At 40.8% G+C, this 17,040-nt stretch overlaps 1 protein-coding gene and 1 pseudogene across 4 annotated transcripts in view; both read right to left on the bottom strand.

Moving 5' to 3' along the window:
• KLF8 (KLF transcription factor 8) overlaps positions 1-17,040 on the bottom strand; it is a 275,328-nt gene that overhangs the window by 82,683 nt on the left and 175,605 nt on the right. The gene's annotated exons all lie outside the window — the stretch shown is intronic.
• On the bottom strand, positions 5,106-15,223 carry LOC127484801 (methionine--tRNA ligase, cytoplasmic pseudogene; annotated as a pseudogene).

The following is a 17,040-nucleotide window of genomic DNA, read 5'->3' as shown; positions in this document are numbered from 1 at the left end:
CCAGCGCACCGCGCCGATCCGGTGGCAGGAGCCAGGAGCCAGGTGCTTTTCCTGGTCTCCCATGGGGTGCAGGGCCCAAGCACTTGGGCCATCCTCCACTGCACTCCCTGGCCACAGCAGAGGGCTGGCCTGGAAGAGGGGCAACCGGGACAGAATCCGGCGCCCCGACCGGGACTAGAACCCGGTGTGCCGGCGCCGCTAGGCGGAGGATTAGCCTAGTGAGCCGTGGCGCCGGCCTAAATGTTTCTTTTTTATCTTATTAATTTGTGAGGCATAATGAGAGAAATAGTGATAGGCATATAGATATATAGAGAAAGAAATGCTGCATCTTCTAGTTCAGTCTTCAAGCCCTCAAAAGCCAGGGCTGGGCCAGGCTAAAGCCAGGAGCTGGGCACTCAATCTGTATTTCACACATGGGTACCAGGGTCCCAACCACATGAACTATCACCTGCTACCTCCCAGGGTGCAAATTAGCAGGAAGCTGGAATGGGGAGAGTGTCCAGGACTTGAAACTATGCACTCTGCTATGGGAATCAGGCATCCTAAGCAGAGTCCTTAATGATATAATAAATGCTCACTCCTCAGCTATTTCAGATTCCACACATAAATGAACTCTGCCACCTAAGCAGAATAACAAGGCATCAGTCAAAACACATTGAATTATGTAGATTAAATACAAACATGGAAGTGGAAAAATGTTAAGATTGACACTTCTAAGTAATGTTATAAATAAGTTGCAACATATGTGTGTAATAATCATGATAATACATTTATCCAAGGATATAATAACCAGTATTTTTGAGCACTATGCATTAATACTAGATATTGTTCCAGCCAGCATATACTACATCATTTAAAATTTACAATAGCCTTATGAAGACATTTCTGTTATTGTGCTTATTTTACAGATTATACTGAGAAAGATAAGTATTTTGCTTATTGTTACACAGCTAATAAGCTACAAAGCTGGAGTTTGAACCCAGGTAAATTGGCTGCCAAAAACATGCTCTTCATTACTATGCTATACAGCTCTTATGAAATAAATTATTTGATATACAAACTCTATATTGAAGTATTCAGAATTCATAAAGGATACTGTTTTCAAAATTTAAATTGAAAATTAAATACATCTATCTTCAGAAGAATTCCTTTTTTCTTCTCGTAGAAATTTGAGAATCTAAAACATAATCATTTTACACATTTTCATATTTAGAGAGACAGAGAACATCATTGGTTTGTGGCCTGATTCCATCTCTATTTAAAAAACAAACATAGGGTTAACTATGTACGAAGTGACAAAGGTAGCAAGCCCTGTAGCTGGTCTTTAGAGTTGAGGACTAAGCTCATTTCATGACACTACAAACAAATACTCATTGGACTTTAGAGTTTGATTGGGTTAATGAGCTAAAATATATGTATGAAAAAGAAATGTACATCACAGAAAATATTATCATCCATTTCTGCAAGATGTGTGTTAAGGTATATAAAATTCACTTTCCTAATCACTTAATGACATTATCCAGACAACCCTCTGCACCATCACTTTACATTAGTGCTTCCTTTTTTTTCACTATTTTCATTTTTATTTTTTCTTTTTTTCATTTTTTTAATTTATTTTTTATTTAGTAAATATAAATTTTCAAAGAACAGTTTATGGATTACATTGGCTTTCCCCCCCATAATTTCCCTCCCACTCACACCCCTCCCATCTCCCACTCCCTCTCCCATTCCATTCACATCAAGATTCATTTTCAATTATCTTTATATACAGAAGATCGATTTAGTATATATTAAGTGAAGATTTCATCAGTTTGCACCCACACAGAAACACAAAGTATAAAATACTGTTTCAGTACTAGTTATAGCATTACTTCACATTGGACAACACACTAAGGACAGATCCCACATGAGAAGTAAGTACACAGTGACTCCTGTTGTTGACTTAACAAATTGACACTCTTGTTTATGGCGTCAGTAATCTCCCTAGGCTCTAGTCATGAGTTGCCAAGGCAATGGAAGCCTTTTGAGTTCGCCGACTTCGATCTTATTCCGACAGGGTCATAGTCAAAGTGGAAGTTCTCTCCTCCCTTCAGAGAAAGGTACCTCCTTCTTTGATGGCCCCGTTCTTGTGCTTCTTTTGAAGTCTACTTTTATCACTCTTTGTTCAACTCAGTTTTTTATATTTTAGCTTAAAATACCTAGCCATAGCACTTCCCTCATAAATTGTCTCCACGTTTCTTCTCCTATGGTCCTTAGAACTTTAAGGACACATACCCTTCCACTTCACTGTGTATAGACACCACTGACATGTTTGCCACCTCTCAAAGCTAATCCACCTTCTAGATCTTCAACTCTAATTCCTCTCTCTGATCAGTGTTTTCCATTTGTCCAATTTATTCCATTCCCATCTTCGCACTTTACTGATTCTTCACCCTTATATTTTCTCTACCCCTTGAATACCTCTTTTTTCTTCTAGGCTGTCAGTCACCTTCTGTCTTTAAGTCATACCCAGCCTAGACCATGTGATTAACCGTTTCAATGATGCTTTCATAAGAATATCAGTTACCATTCTTCTATGTCCTTCTTTGCAAATCACGAACTATGGATAAGATCCATCATCTTTCTTTTCTGTTCCTGTGCCTGAATTGAAAGGCATTAATGGAGAAATGAGCAACTGGGTGATGAGATTCACTACAAATACATACTCTTCAGGGGCCCGCGCCGTGGCTCACTTGGTTAATCCTCGGCCTGCGGCGCCGGCATCCCATATGGGTGCCGGGTTCTAGTCCCAGTTGCTCCTCTTCCAGTCCAGCTCTCTGCTGTGGCCTGGGAGGGCAGTGGAGGATGGCCCAAGTGCTTGGGCCCCTGCACCCGCATGGGAGACCGGGAGGGAACACCTGGCTCCTGGCTTCAGATCGGCACAACGCTGGCCGAAGCAACCATTTGGGGAGTGAACCAATGGAAGGAAGATCTTTCTCTCTGCCTCTCTCTCTCACCATCTATAACTCTACCTGTCAAATAAATAAATAAAAAGAATTTTAAAAAATATATATATACTCTTCAGCATGGTTGGATTTCCCACTCCCAGCTGCTTGGCAGTTGTTGAACTCATTCTTGGTTAATTACCGTAATCCCTAAACAGGCAGTCATAAATCTTCTCCATCAATTTTACCTCATTGGTCTCAAGCCCACTGAAATGACTATGTATAGTTAGCTTCTTCCACTAGTTTAGAAAACATCAAGATTAAGATACAGCCTATGAAAATTCTCATAACTTTTTTTATCTGCATTACAACAATTCACTTATCTGTATCTTTTCCTTTTATCGTTTTATCCTCTTCTCCTCCATGGAAATATTTGGATCAGGACACTTCTCTTAGGAATGTGTTTCAACTGTTTGTACTTTTTCTATCTCACATTTTCTCTCTCTATCTCTCCATTATATTTTTTTCTCTCTAAATCTATAATTAGGCATGTCAATTCCCTAGATATATAATCAGGCCTGAAATTCTAATCTAAATAATATTCAAACAACAACAAAAATCTAGTACTTGCTTTTGATCCAACAACCTGTACCTCAAGTCCTTTCCTCCACTGCATATATATTATCAAGAGAATCCATACTTACTACCACTGCTTCCTATTTTCTTTCTCTAGGAATCCTTTCTTATGACGCCAGACTAAGATAATGAAGTTGGTGGCTAAAGTTCATTTAATAACAACCCACGATCTACAGCTAGAGATAATACTGCTACCAAGTTGGATGAAATACATTGTTATTTACTAAGGAATTTAGTGAGAGCAAGACCAAAGGGATAATGTGTGGATGGGAGCTGAACACATGGAAAATTCTCAGGAAATATGTCTGGAGAGAAGAAAGGTGATGCCTTTTGCAAGTGTATGACACCAGGGATAAAATGAAGTTGAAGGTGAAAGCTAAGCTGAAGTACTTGGGACTCAGAAATTTGCTAAACAAAACTTAGATATTAAGAGCTTGTAGGAGATGAGATAGAGTAAATGTCACAAATTGTCTCAACACTGAGGAGGCTAGCTTTGGAGAAGACAACTGGTTCAGACAGTTTCAGGGAACTTACCTATTTTGAATTATGTTCTCATAAATTTCATATGTTGAAGTCCTTAGCCCAAGTACATGAGGATCTGACCCTACATAGAAATAGGGGCATTGAAAATGTAATTAGTCAAGATGAGGTTAACACTGAAGAAGGGTGGACCACAATCCAATATGTGTCATAGAGGACATAGGGACCCAGAAATGTACATAGAAAGAACGCTATGTGAAAATGAAGACAGAAGTTTGGGTGAGTATTTCTACAAGCCGAGGAAGTCCAAAGATCATTACAGCGACTTAAGGTACAATAGTCAATGATACTCTTTCAGGGTGTCTTCTCACTTGGTTACCCCACTTAAATTGCTTTTTCTTTCTCTCTCTATTTTTGTATATCTGGATTGTGGACTTATTGATTACAATCCATATGTATTAAAACGATCATTTATTTATGTGAAGGCCAGAGTTACAGAGGGAGAGACACACATGCATACAGTGATCTTCCATCTATTGGTTCAGTTCCCAGATGGCTGCAACGGCCAGGGCTGGGCCGGGGTGGGCCAGGCCAAAGTCAGGATCGAGGAGCTTCATCTGGTTCTCCCATGTGGGTGGCAGGGGCTATGTATGTGGGCCATTCTCCGTTGCTTTTCCCTAGCAATTAGCTGATATCTGGATCAGAAGTGGAACATCTGGGACTTGAACTGGCACCCAAGTGGAATGCCAGCATTGCAGTCAGCCACCTTACCAGCTATGCCACAATGCTGGACATAAAGTGACTTTCTGTGAATCAAATTTTTCTCTTTACTTTTTTTTTTTAAAGATTTATTTATTTACTGAGAGGCAGAATTACAGACATACACACACACACACAGAGCACACACACACAGAGGGAGAGAGAGAGAGAGAGAGAGAGAGAGAGAGAACTTCTATCTGCTGTGTCACTCCCAAAATGGCTGCAATGACCGGAACTGGGAAGATCCGAAGCCAGGAGCTTCTTCTGGGTCTCCCATGTGGTTTCAGGGGCCCAAGCACTTGGGCCCTCTTCCACTGCTTTTCCAGGCCATTAGCAGATAGCTGGATAAGAATTGGAGAAGCCAGAACTCAAACCAGCACCCATGCGGGATGCTGACGCCACAGAGCTGGCCCCTCTTCACTTTTTCTTCTTGCCTTTGGGAATTTCAAGGGGTTTCTCTTCAGCTTAGAACCAACTACTTCTTTAGATCCAAGAGTTCTAGCCACCTCTGTAACAGGCTGGTTCTTGTCTGGCTTTTGTGCTTTCAGTTCCCAGACAGTGTTACGGTGTTTTGTTACATCATCCATCAGTATTTGCACCTTGATGTGGCCTAGTTGTTCTAACAGTCTTTAAAACTGCTGATTTGGTTTGAGAGGACATTTTTGCCTGGCCCCCTCCAAAGTGCTGTCTCTAACTTTCAATCTGGTTATTTTCCAGATTTTGGAAAAAGGGACTGAGTGTGCTAATCTGGTGTCCTGTTGGTAAGGTACACAAGAGGTTTGTGAGCAGGACACTGCAGGCTGGAAGTGGAAGCTGCAACTGGGTCTGGATGGTGGCATTAACCATGGGCATGCAAGGCTATAGCATGATTAACAGTAAGGCAGCTACATTCACTGCCAAGTTTGTCATTGTGACTGTCAGCTTGCTGTCAGCCTCACTGTCTTTAATCTTCTTCCTTGGATCATTTTTTTTTTAACTTTTATTTAATGCATATAAATTTCCAAAGTACGACTTATGGATTACAATGGCTTTCCCCCCATACCGTCCCTCCCACCCACAACCCTCCCCTTTCCCACTCCCTCTCCCCTTCCATTCACATCAAGATTCATTTTCGATTATCTTAATATACAGAAGATCAGCTTAGTATACATTAAGTATGGATTTCAACAGTTTGCTCCCACACAGAAACATAAAGTGAAAAATAATAGATGATTTTTTTTTTTGATAGGCAGAGTGGACAGTGAGAGAGAGAGACAGAGAAAGGTCTTCCTTTGCCGTTGGTTCACCCTCCAATGGCCGCCGCTGCAGCCGGCACACCGCGCTGATCCGATGGCAGGAGCCAGGATCCAGGTGCTTTTCCTGGTCTCCCATGGGGTGCAGGGCCGAAGCACCTGGGCCATCCTCCACTGCACTCCCTGGCCATAGCAGAGAGCTGGCCTGGAAGAGGGGCAACCGGGACAGAATCCGGTGCCCCGACCGGGACTAGAACCCGGTGTGCCGGCGCCGCAAGGTGGAGGATTAGCCTATTGAGCCACGGCGCCGGCTAATAGATGATTTTTTAAAATGATGATGAAATCAGAGCAGACCTATTGTCATGTTTAATCCCAGTGAGAGTCAAGTTGGGAATTGATAATTTCTTTTTTTTTTTTTTTAACAGAGGATCAGTTTAGTATGCATTAAGTAAGGATTTCAACAGTTTGCACCCCCATAGAAACACAAAGTGAAATATATTGTTTGAGTACTCGTTATAGCATTAAATCTCAATGTACAGCACATTAAGGATAGAGATCCTACATGAGGAGTAAGTGCACAGTGACTCCTGTTGTTGACTTTACCAATTGACACTCCTGTCTATGGCATCAGTAATCTCCCTATGCTCCAGTCATGAGTTTCCAAGGCTATGGAAGCCCTCTGAGTTCTCCGATTCTTATCTTGTTTAGACAAGCTCATAGTCAAAGTGGAGGTTCTCTCCTCCCTTCAGAGAAAGGTACCTCCTTCTTTGATGGCCTGTTCTTTCCACTGGGATCTCACTCGCAGAGATCTTCTGCCAGAGTGTCTTGGCTTTCCATGCCTGAAATACTCTCATGAGCTTTTCAGCCAGCTCCGAATGCCTTTAGGGCTGATTCTGAGGCCAGAGTGCTATTTAGGACATCTGCCATTCTATGAGTCTGCTGAGATTCTCACTTCCCATGTTGGATCACTCTCCCCTTTATTTACTCCATCAGTTAGCGTTAGCAGGTACTAGACTTGTCTATGTGCTCCCTTTGACTCCCAGTCCCTTCACCATGACCAACTGTGAACTGAAACTGATCACCTGGAACAGTGAGATGGCATTGGTACATGCCACCTCGATGGGATTGAATTGGAATCCCCTGGTATGCTTCCAACTCCACCACTTGGGGCAAGTCAGCCTGAGCATGTCCCAAATTATACATCTCTTCCCTCTCCCATTCCCACCACCATGTTCAACAGGGATCACATTTCAGTTAATTTTCAACACTTAAGAATAACTGTGCATCAATTACAGATCTAAACCAGTCATATTAAGTAGAACAGATAAAAAAACTACTAAGAGGGATAATGTATTTAGTTGTTCATTAACAGTCAGGGCTATGCTGATCAAGCCACCATTTCCCATAGTGTCCACCTCACTCCAACAGGTTTCCCTCTTGGTGTTCAGTCAGTCGTCACCGATCAGGGAGAACATATGGTATTTGTCCCTCTGGGACTGGCTTATTTCACTCAGCATGATGTGTTCCAGATTCCTCCATTTTGTTGCAAATGACTGGATTTCGTTGTTTCTTACTGCGGTATAGTATTCTAAAGAGTACATATCCCATAATTTCTTTATCCAGTCTATCGTTGATGGGCATTTAGGTTGGTTCCAGGTCTTAGCTATTGTGAATTGAGCTGCAATAAACATTAGGGTGCAGACCTCTTTTTTGTTTGCCAATTTAAATTCCTTTGGGTAAATTCCAAGGAGTGGGATGGCTGGGTCGAACGGTAGGGTTATCTTCAGGTTTCTGAGGAATCTCCAGACTGACTTCCATAGTGGCTTGACCAGTTTGCATTCCCACCAACAGTGGGTTAGTGTCCCTTTTTCCCCACATCCTCGCCAGCATCTGTTGTTGGTAGATTTCTGCATGTGAGCCATTCTAACCGGGGTGAGGTGAAACCTCATTGTGCTTTTGATTTGCATTTCCCTGATTGCTAATGACCTTGAACATTTTTTCATGTGCCTGTTGGCCATTTGGATTTCCTCTTTTGAAAAATGTCTATTGAGGTCCTTGGCCCATCTCTTAAGTGGGTTGTTGGTTTTGTTTTTGTGGAGTTTCTTGATCTCTTTGTAGATTCTGGTTATTAACCCTTTGTCTGTTGCATAGTTTGCAAATATTTTTTCCCATTCTGTCGGTTGTCTTTTCACTCTCCTCACTGTTTCTTTTGCAGTACAGAAACTTCTCAATTTGATGCAATCCCAATAGTTGATTTTGGCTTTGACTGCCTGTTTCTCCCGGGTCTTTTCCAGAAATTCTTTGCCTGTGCCAATATCTTGAAGGGTTTCTCCAATGTTCTCTAGTAACTTGATGGTGTCAGGTCGTAGATTTAGGTTTTTAATCCATGTGGAGTGGATTTTTGTGTAAGGTGTAAGGTAGGGGTCTTGCTTCATGATTCTGCACGTGGAAATCCAATTTTCCCAGCACCATTTATTGAATAGACTGTCCTTGCTCCAGGAATTAGTTTTAGATCCTTGATCAAATATAAGTTGGCTGTAGATGTTTGGGTTGATTTCTGGTGTTTCAATTCTGTTCCATTGGTCTATCCATCTGTTTCTGTACCAGTACCATGCTGTTTTGATTACAACTGCCCTGTAGTATGTCCTGAAATCTGGTATTGTGATGCCTCCGGCTTTGTTTTTGTTGTACAAGATTGCTTTAGCTATTCGAGGTCTCCTGTGTCTCCATATGAATTTCAGCATCATTTTTTCCAGATCTGAGAAGAAGGTCTTCGGTATCTTGATTGGTATTGCATTGAATCTGTAAATTGCTTTTGGGAGAATGGACATTTTGATGATATTGATTCTTCCAATCCATGAGCATGGAAGATTTTTCCATTTCTTGGTATCCTCTTCTATTTCTTTCTTTAAGGTTTTGTAATTTTCATCGTAGAGATCTTTAACGTCTTTGGTTAAGTTTATTCCAAGGTATTTGATTGTTTTTGTAGCTATTGTGAATGGGATTGATCTTAGAAGTTCTTCCTCAGCCATGGCATTGTCTGTGTATACAAAGGCTGTGGATTTTTGTGCATTGATTTTATACCCTGCTACTTTGCCAAAATCTTCTATGAGTTCCAATAGTCTCTTAGTAGAGTTCTTTGGGTCCTCTAAATAAAGAATCATGTCATCTGCAAAGAGGGATAGTTTGAGCTCTTCCTTCCCAATTTGTATCCCTTTAATTTCTTTTTCTTGCCTAATAGCTCTGGCTAGAACCTCCAGAACTATATTGAATAGCAGTGGTGAGAGTGGGCATCCCTGTCTGGTTCCAGATCTCAGTGGAAATGCTTCCAACTTTTCCCCATTCAATAGGATGTTGGCTGTGGGTTTTTCATAGATTGCTTTGATTGTATTGAGGAATGTTCCTTCCAAACCCAGTTTGCTTAGAGTTTTCATCATGAACGGGTGTTGTATTTTATCAAATGCTTTCTCGGCATCTATTGAGATAATCATATGGTTTTTCTTCTGCAGTCTGTTAATGTGGTGTATCACATTGATTGTCTTGCGCACATTAAACCATCCCTGCATACCAGGGATGAATCCCACTTGGTCTGGGTGGATGATCTTTCTGATGTGTTGTTGCATTCTATTGGCGAGAATTTTATTGAGGATTTTTGCATCTATGTTCATCAGGGATATTGGTCTGTAATTCTCTTTCAGTGCTGCATCTTTTTCCGGCTTAGGAATTAAGGTGATGCTGGCTTCATAGAAAGAATTTGGGAGGATTCCCTCTTCTTCGATTGTTCTGAATAGTTTGAGAAGAATTGGAGTTAGTTCTTCTTTAAACATCTGGTAGAATTCAGCAGTGAATCCATCTGGTCCTGGGCTTTTCTTTGTTGGGAGGGCCTTTATTACTGTTTCAATTTCTGTCTCAGTTATGGGTCTGTTTAGGTTTTCGATGTCTTCCTGGTTCAATTTAGGCAGGTTGCATGTGTCCAGGAATCTATCCATTTCTGATAGGTTTCCCTGTTTGCTGGCATACAAGTCCTTGTAGTAATTTCTGATGATTCTTTTTATTTCTGTGGTGTCTGTTGTTACATTTCCTTTTTCATCTCTGATTTTATTGATTTGGGTCTTTTCTCTTCTTTTTTTAGTTAGTTGGGCCAATGGGGTGTCAATTTTGTTTATTTTTTCAAAAAACCAGCTCTTCGTTTGGCTGATTTTTTGTAATGTTTTTCTTGATTCAATCCTGTTGATTTCTTCTCTGATTTTAATTATTTCTCTTCTCCTATTAGATTTGGGTCTGATTTGCTGTAGGTTTTCTAGATCCTTGAGGTGAATTGAAAGCTCATCTATTTGGTGTCTTTCCAATTTCTTGATGTAGGCACCTATTGATATAAACTTTCCTCTTAACACTGCTTTTGCTGTGTCCCATAAGTTTTGGTATGTTGTGCTGTTATCCTCATTTACCTCCAGAAAGTTTTTGATTTCTCTTTTGATTTCTTCTATGACCCATTGTTGATTCAGGAGCATGTTGTTCAATCTCCATGTGTTTGCGTATGCTCTAGGGATTCCTGAGTTGGTAATTTCCAACTTCATTCCTTTATGGTCTGAGAAGCTGCATGGTATGATTCTAATTCTTTTGAATTTGCTGAGACTTGCTTTATGGCCCAGTATGTGGTCAATCCTAGAGAAGCTTCCATGTACTGCTGAGAAGAATGTAAAATCTTTAGCTGTAGGATTGAAAGTTCTGTATATATCTGTTAGATCCATTTGGGCTATAGTGTCATTTAAATCTACTGTATCCTTGTTGATCTTCTGACCGGATGATCTGTCTATTTCTGAGAGTGGAGTATTGAAGTCCCCCAGTACTACTGTATTGGGGTCTAAGTCTCCCTTTAAGTCTGTTAATAAATCTTTTAGATAAACTGGTGCCCTGTAGTTAGGTGCATATACATTGATAATTGTTATATCTTCCTGTTGAAGTGATCCCTTAATCATGATATAGTGTCCCTCTTTGTCTCTCTTAACAGTTTTTGTGGTAAAGTTTATGTTGTCCGATATTAAGATGGCTACGCCCGCTCTTTTTTCATTTCTGTTGGCATGGTATATCTTTTTCCAGCCTTTCACTTTCAGTCTGTATGGATCTTTGTTGGAAAGATGTGTTTCTTGTAAGCAGCAAATAGATGGGTTTTGTTCCTTAACCCAATCAGCCAATCGGTGTCTTTTAACTGGACAGTTCAGGCCATTCACGTTCAAAGTGACTAATGATAAGTGGTAACTTTGCCCTGCCATTTGCCAAAGATAAGTTCTAATATATGCTTTGAATTCCCTGTGATCTTTTGCTGTGAGGTTTCCTTCCTTGGTTTCCTTCCTTTACCTTCTTTCATATTGATGACCGTGTTTCTGTGTTTCTGTGTGTAACACATCTTTAAGCATCTTTTGCAGGGCTGGACGAGTGGCAACAAATTCTTTCAATTTCTGTTTGCAATGAAAAGTCTTTATTTCACCTTCATTCACAAATGATAGCTTTGCAGGATATAATATTCTGGGCTGGCAGTTGTTCTCTCTTAGTACCTGGGCTATATCTCGCCATTCCCTCCTAGCTTTTAGAGTTTCTGATGAGAAGTCAGCTGTGAGTCTGATTGGAGATCCTCTGAGAGTAATCTGACGTTTCTCTCTTGCACATTTTAGGATCTTTTCTTTATGTTTCACTGTGGAGAGTTTAATTACAACGTGTCGTGGTGAGGATCTCTTTTGGTCGTGTTTATTAGGGGTTCTGTGGGCTTCCTGTACTAGGATTTCTCTGTCCTTCTCCAAACCTGGGAAATTTTCTGCTAATATCTCACTAAAAAGGCCTTCTAATCCTTTCTCCCTCTCCATGCCTTCAGGAACTCCTAGAACCCGAATGTTGGGTTTTTTAATAGTATCCTGAAGATTCCCGACAATATGTTTCAGATTTCTAATTTCCTCTTCTTTTCTTTGGTCTGACTGTATCCTTTCCTGTTCTCTGTCTTCTAAGTCCGATATTCTCTCTTCTGCTTCACCCATTCTGTTTGTAAGGCTCTCTATTGTGTTTTTCATTTGATTTATTGAATTCTTCACTTCAGTCACTATCACAGTTTCCTGTTGAACTAGTTGTTTCGTTTCATTTTGATTCCTCCTTAATATTTCATTTTCACGAGAGAGATTTTCTATCTTGTCCATTAAGGATTTGTGTAGTTCCAGAATTTGTTTTTGAGAACTTCTTAATGTTCTTATCAATTTTTTGAGATCTGCTTCTTGCATTTCTTCTATGTCATCATCTTCATAATCTTGAATTGGGGTGTCTTTTTCATTTGAGGGCGTCATAGTGACTTCCTTGTTTTTATTACCTCGGTTTTTGCGTTTGTTATTTGGCATATTGGAGATATTTGGTTTCTTCACTGTGGTGCTTTTTCTTGTTATACTATGACTCTAGATTAAGTGGACTATCTGTTTTTGATGGAGCCTTAGGGCTTGAGATGGGTGTGGCCTGAGAGCTCTGTTTGGTGTGCCAAAGGTGACACTCCCAGGTTAGGCGTGGTAAATCTCTCTCTCTCTCTTTTTTTTTTTGATTCAAAAGGGAAGTAATTCCGCACAGCTGAACGAAGTTGGAGGTAGTTAGCAGGCAAATGATATACCCACAGGAGCCAGAGATCGGAAGCTCTTTCCCAAGATCCCCACAGGGAATCTGTTCGGCCCTCAGAGTGGGCTCAAATTCTCCTTCAGCCTCCCACTGGGTTGCCAAAGTTACGGAATTGTAGCGTCTCTGGAGAGTGCTCACGTGAATTCCGTGAGTTCTCTCCCCCACCGTCTCTTTTTTCACAGTCTCAGTTCAGTAGCACCACAAATTTACTAGCTCCTAATCTCCTGTTAATTCGCCCCGCCCAGAGTCAGGTTTTTCTGCTAGGCTCAGGGCCGGTGCAGACCTGAGGTCGCTCTGCTTATGACGTATGTCCAAGATGGCGCCTGCTCTTTGTCTTGCTCGCCCTTGAGAGGTGAGCGGAGAGAGAGAAACCCGTGTCCGTACTAGTCACCCTTTTTTTTCTCTCTCTCTCTCTTCCAGTTAGCCTTGTGAACTTCCCCCCCCGGGGGTCGTTCCCTCTAGTCTCCTCTCTCCGCTTGCCTGCCGGTGTCTCGGGCTATTGAGGTTCGGCTCACCTCGCGTTCCAGCGCTGGTGTGTTGAGTCTGCCGCTGATGTCCCGAACTGTGGGCTCCCACGCTCTCCACGCAGGTCCGCTGTGAGTCACGCGTTCCGGAAGAGTTTCTTCTGCTGTTTCCTCCCCTACTCTTCCTTGAACCTGCAGTATCTCCACTTTTATTAAACTATCTCTCCCCAGACTATCATTGTGCTCCCTTCCTATTCCGCCATCTTGCCGGAAAACTTCCTTGGATCATTTACCTGAAAGTTTTAGTTGCCATGTTGATATATAGTGAGGACACTGTGTAAGGCATCCCAGATTTGAGCCTTCCTGCAGAAGCTGGTGATAGTTCTGGACCTCCAGGGTGACATGGGTCAACAAGCACTGATTATGTGGGGTAAGCACCATCTCGTGTACATATCTCCCAAAAAACTTGGAAACAAACATCACAGATATGTTTATGAAGTTGTCCAGATTGTTAAGCAGGCTGTTATTCTTGAGCAGCCTGCCTGTCTAGCAGAAAGCACTGTCCTGGCCCTCAGACTGAATATAATGCAGTTAGAAGCACTAGATATCAGTAGTGATCCCTGTATCCTGGGCCATGTCCCCAAACACTCCTACACCCTTGGCTGTTATAAAATTTCCCATCCTTGTCGTTCAAGTACTCTTTTTACCTGGATATAGTTGTCCTCAGCTCTTAGTGCTAAACAAGGAAAGATTAAGCCATGGAAAGGAACATTGTCTTTGGCCATGAACTGATAAATGTCTACTTGCTCTGGGTTCTGCTACAGTTTCTCCCACTAGTCTGTGAGTGGGCTGTAACAGGCAAGTAGCCAATAGTTGTATAAAACTAGACGTAGAATATATCATCCTCAAAACTTTCTAAGGCTACAGGAGTCCCCATTTAAGGCCTCAGATTATGCAGTGCGGCTTGAGACCATCCTAAAACCAATGATGAATAATAAACTAGCCATTAGGTATGCAATAATTGCCAGGCAATGTCTTCCCCAACCACTCCCCCAGTGACTTTACCAGCTTAAAAAGGTGCAGGAACAGGTGCGTGGAGGACTTCACCGCAAGGTTTGACTAGCCGACTTTACACTGAGACTTCTTGAGCTCAACAGTATAGAAGAGCTTGCCACATTTGTCACACTGGTCACTCTAGGCTTTTTCATAACCAAAGAAGGGATGTACAGCCTGTACAAAGCAATCAGCCAAAGAGCTGGGCACAGTGTTCACACTGCATATTGCTTCACAGCATTTTGTTATACAAAATCTCATGACAGCAACCACTGGAAGATGTGCTGGTCTGTTGTCGAGTGGTGGTATAATCAAAAATATCAAAGGAGATATTAAACCAGCAGTAAATGTCAGCATGGATGACATGGTACTTGTTGAAGATCTCCTGGAGAGTCATGCCCTCCCACATAGCCTCTGGGGCTGTACCTTACTCATCTGTCTCATACAAATAGAGAGTGTTCAACTGGCAGAGATGAGAGTCCCCAGCAACAACATCATCACTGAGTATGGAACATTGTTGATATAAGGGTGGACAACTGTGGTGAGCATATTTCTTTGCCCAGCCACAGACAACACTGGATGCTGTTGGGGCCAAAGCAGGGGCAAGCTTTTCGGGCCCTTCTCTCAAGCAGTTACAGCTGTGGCAATCTCCTCAGCTAGTGTAGCCAGCTCCTTCTCATCAAGCTCAATGCTGACAGATCTCTGCTCGGGTAGCCAGGGCTGGGGATGCTTTCGGAGGTAGGGCTGAAGAGCCTGGACCTCCTGCTGTTTTATCACTGTCCTTGCAGTTGGCTGGCATGGTTTCTGGGCAAAGAAACTAAACACAATCCCTGGAGAAAGGACAGTCTCTTCAATAAAGGTGTTGGGAAAACTGGATCTATGCATGCAACAATATGAAACAAGACCCATATCTTACACCTTACACAAAAATCCTCTCAAAATGGATCAAGATAGACAAGCTTCTGCACTGCAAAAGAAAAACTCAGCAAACTGAAGAGACAAGGACGATAATGGGATAAAATATTTTCAAACTATGAAACTAATAAAGGCTTAATATCCAGAATCTATAAAGAGTTCAAGAAACTCAACAACAACAAAGCAATCCAGTTAAGAAATGAAATCAGCATATGAAAGAGTGATCTATGTCCCCACGTTTATTGTGGTTCAATTCACAATAGCTAAGATATGGAATCAACCCACTTGTCCATCAACTGAAGACTGGATAAAGAAATGATGATATAGATATAGATATAGATATAGATATAGATATAGATATAGATATATAGATACAGATATATATATACATACATATATATAATAGAATACTATACAGTGGTAAAAAATTAAATCCTGTTGTTTGTAATTAGAAACCATTATACTTACTGAAATAAGCCAGTTCCCAAAAGACAAATGCCACCTATTTCCTGATCTGTGGTAACTAACAGAGTACCTAACAGATAATCTATAGGAGTGAAATTGACATTTTGAGATTTGATGATTTTTAACAGCCTTTGTCTCTACTGTTGAGGAACATTTTTTTCGTACTATTTGTTGAACTCTTTGCTTAGGGTTAATCTTATGAGTATAAAGTTAACTTAAAATATATTTTTTGTACAAATTAAGAATGGGAATAGGAAAGGAAGGAGGAAGAAGGGTGGGAGGGAGGATAAGGTGGGGAGTATCACTATGTTCCTGAATCTGTAACTAGGAAATACATGAAATTTGTTTACTTTAAATAAATTTTTTTTAAATGGGTAAAAGACTTGAACAAGCATTTTTCAAGAGAGGAAATTCAAGTGGCCAACAAACACATGAAAAAATGCTCAGGTCACTAGCCATCAGGGAAATGCAAATCAAAACCACAATGAGATTTAATCTCACTCCAGTTAGAATGGCTCTAATACAGAAACCAACACATAAATGTTGGCAAGGGTGTAGGGAAAAATGTACCCCTAATGCATTGTTAGTGGGAATATAAACTGTTGCAGCCACTGTGCAAGGCAATATGGAGATACCTCAGAAATCTGAATACAGAGCTACCATATGACCCAGACTTCCCACTCCTGGAAATTTACCCAAACAAAATGAAATCAGTATATGAAAGAGTTATCTGTACTCCCATGTTTATTGCAGCTCAATTCACAATAACTCAGATATGGAATCAACCCAGTTGTCCATCAGCTGATGACTGGATGAAGAAATTATGTTAAATATATACTACAAATACTATATAGTGGAAAAATTGAAATCCTGATGTTTGCAACAAAATGGATGCAATTGGAAACCATTATACTTTGTGAAATAAACCAGTCCCCAAAATACAAATACTATATGTTTTCCCTGATCTATGGTAACTAATAGAGTACCAAAAATGTAATATATATTAGTGAAATTCACATTTTTGATATTCGATGATTGTTTACAGCCTTTGACTCCTCCATTGAGGAAAAGTGTTTTTTCTTCATACTATTCTTTGAACTCTTTACATAGTGTAGGGTTAATCTTATGAGTATAAAGTTAACTGAAAATAGATATTTATAAAAATTAATAATGGGAATAGGAGAGGGAGGAGGAAGAAGTGTGGAACATGGGTGGGAGGGAGGAAGAAGCAGTGTGGAACATGGGTTGGAGGGAGGGTAGAGTGGGAAGTATCACTATGTTCCTGAAGCTGTATATAGGAAATACATGAAATTTGTAAACCTTAAATTAAAATTTAAAAAGATATCATTTGTCTTGATCCTCCTTGGGGGCATTTAGCAACATTGATGTCCCTCCTTCTTGCAAATCTTCTGTGACACTGCATTTTCAAGTTTTTCATATTTATTTATTTTTTTAATTTTTTTGACA

This window comes from Oryctolagus cuniculus, chromosome X (assembly GCF_964237555.1).
Source record: "Oryctolagus cuniculus chromosome X, mOryCun1.1, whole genome shotgun sequence".
NCBI lineage: Eukaryota > Metazoa > Chordata > Mammalia > Lagomorpha > Leporidae > Oryctolagus > Oryctolagus cuniculus.
Note: the sequence above shows the minus strand (reverse complement) of the source record. Positions and strands in the feature narration are given on the sequence as shown.